Source organism: Leuciscus leuciscus (genome assembly GCF_965113295.1).
Source record: "Leuciscus leuciscus genome assembly, chromosome: 2".
Taxonomy (NCBI): domain Eukaryota; kingdom Metazoa; phylum Chordata; class Actinopteri; order Cypriniformes; family Leuciscidae; genus Leuciscus; species Leuciscus leuciscus.
In genome coordinates this window covers 57,582,554-57,584,943 of record NC_138726.1, presented here as the reverse complement: position 1 = coordinate 57,584,943, position 2,390 = coordinate 57,582,554, and the positions used below count along the sequence as shown (strand labels likewise).

The following is a 2,390-nucleotide window of genomic DNA, read 5'->3' as shown; positions in this document are numbered from 1 at the left end:
GACAGTAAGATCTTTTATTTTTAGCAGGAATAACACAACTTTGGTTTTGCCAAACCATATCACCACACCTTTACACAGTTGTATTATTAAAGAATATAAAAGAGCTAGAAAAAAATTTGTTTAGTTCTCAAAATAACATGTGGAAAAGCACATAAATTGCAATAATTTGAACTGAAAACAATAATAAACAGCAATAATTTCTTCAAACAAGAAAACATTCACAAAAATAAATGAGAATCTCAGACCTGAAAGGACTAAAAGCAGATGTAGAAGTGATGTTAGATGATAGAAGTGAAGCTTATGAACATGTTTGAATTCGTCTTGAATAATGATGCGAAACATCCGATTAAGTAGAAATTACTTGCAACGAAATTCACCTTTCAACCCTACTGAAGCCTATAGAGCGAATGCCCTTCACCCCCACTGTGCCCATGATGTCGCCTATATGTCGACGGCTGGCAGATCCGACCATTTTGGGGTCGTGTGTCAGTTTGTTTATGATAGTGAACAGGCAAACACTGGTTGACAACGACATTACAGGCTACAACCACATAGTACCTATCCCTTGTTATAGTCTCAACTTCACACGACTGATCCTCCTGCTGCTTCTGCTTTTTTGTAACAATGTACACAGTGAACGTATTCTTGCTGATGCACAGGTTGTCTCTGTATATGAAGCCTCCTCCATTGCAGATATGTTTAATTCTATCCTCATAGTTTCTGCGGATGAAGGACTGGAGAGAAGGTCTGTCAGAGCCACAAAGTTCCTTATCTGTTAGGTACACTGCCCAATCACGTCGACTTCTTGTGTTGAAACTAGATGAGAGAATATGTCTGTTTTTAAAATGATAATAAGCGTTGTTATTCGAAGATCTCTCGCAGGGAAGTCTGGCATCAGTGAACATCAGAGTGACGAGGAGAATGAGGAGAACGAGGAGAAGTGCAGATCTCATCCTGAGAACAAGAGAGTGACAGACACTTAGAGCTTCACAATCAGTGGAAATCGGCTATTAATAAGAGAATGAACAACTTCTAACACGGCTGCATGGTTTTCTGAATATATCTCTATATGTCTAAAGTAATAATAATAATATTTTCTTAAATACTCTTATTTTGCAGCGAATTATTGCCACATTAATATTTGTTATTTTGTTTAATATTTTTATTTATTATTAATAATAATATTTTACATTATATTAAGCTGTTATTTAGATGGAAAAAAACACAGGAAGCCCTCAAAGCTGCTCTTTTGATGACATCAGATTAATATCTTAATGTGAAGAGTCCTCCAGACTAGTTGTGACAGATTAAAATGAGACGATTAAAGACAGTAGATTATTATTAAGATGATCTTCAGTATCTGAACTATGATTTACATGTGTACAGTATATATAGATTTACCTGTGTGCCGTTCTTGAGCTCGTGGAAATGAAAGAGTCTTGTTGAGTCTGAGCTGGAGTTCAGAAAGTGTTCGAGATGCTCATTTGACTGATTTTTATTGCGTGGGAAAGAGGGAGGAGTGAAGATGAGCCCGTTTCTTGGAAATTCATCACAAACACGATTCTTGCAAGTAAGCAAAACTTAGAGGATGTTTTTGCATCTTTGAGATTCTGCCTTCAGGAGATTCGGTACCGCTTTTCAATAAGGTTCCAGTTGTTGACATTGGTTACCATAAGTTAACATGAACTAACAACGATAAATACTTCTACATTAATCGTATTAATCCTAATGTTAATTTCAACATTTACCAATATATTAAAATCAAAAGTTGTGGGTGTCAATATTGTAGGGTCAACTAACAGTTGCATTTTAATAAAAACTGTTACAAATGTATTGTTCATTCAATTATATGAAAAAATATTTAAAGATGGGAACATCTAACATCAATACAATAAAAATGCAGTTTAGCTAAACTTAGAATATGCTCTGGGAATACTTAGATGGAGATCTAGTCCTAATGAAAAGTATAATATGATAAGAGATTATGTTGGCAGTTTGCCTTAAAATGCCTTGCAATAAACAGCAGAATATGCATGCTGAAGAAAAACAAGTGCAGGGCAATTCCTAAGACTTCTCACTCATTTCCTCCACTTCTGCAGTTTTCTTCGTCTAGTTGCATTCACTCATTTCCCAACGTCATCTTCAATACTGAATTATTAATACAACTGAAAATTATGAGAGAACGTCACATAAGCTGACTTCATAAATTGATGTTGATTTTCCTAAATTGTTTTTGTTTGAACATTATGATGATCAGTGTTCACTTCGGTTGTGCACTTGGAACTTCATTTCTATGATTGTAATTCTGTCAGGACCACTATCGTCAAATATGATTGACAGCATACAGTTTGGATTGGCGGTATGGTTCTGTTCTGGGCAGCCTAGCATGG

General features: G+C 35.5%; 1 long non-coding RNA gene across 1 annotated transcript; it reads right to left on the bottom strand.

The window, feature by feature from the left end:
• On the bottom strand, positions 1-1,757 carry LOC309493342. Its single transcript, XR_014203845.1, has 2 exons — positions 1,402-1,757; positions 1-954 (listed from the first exon to the last, which is right to left on the bottom strand). It is a non-coding gene; the product is annotated as an uncharacterized lncRNA (long non-coding RNA).
• Positions 1,758-2,390: the final 633 nt, after the last annotated feature.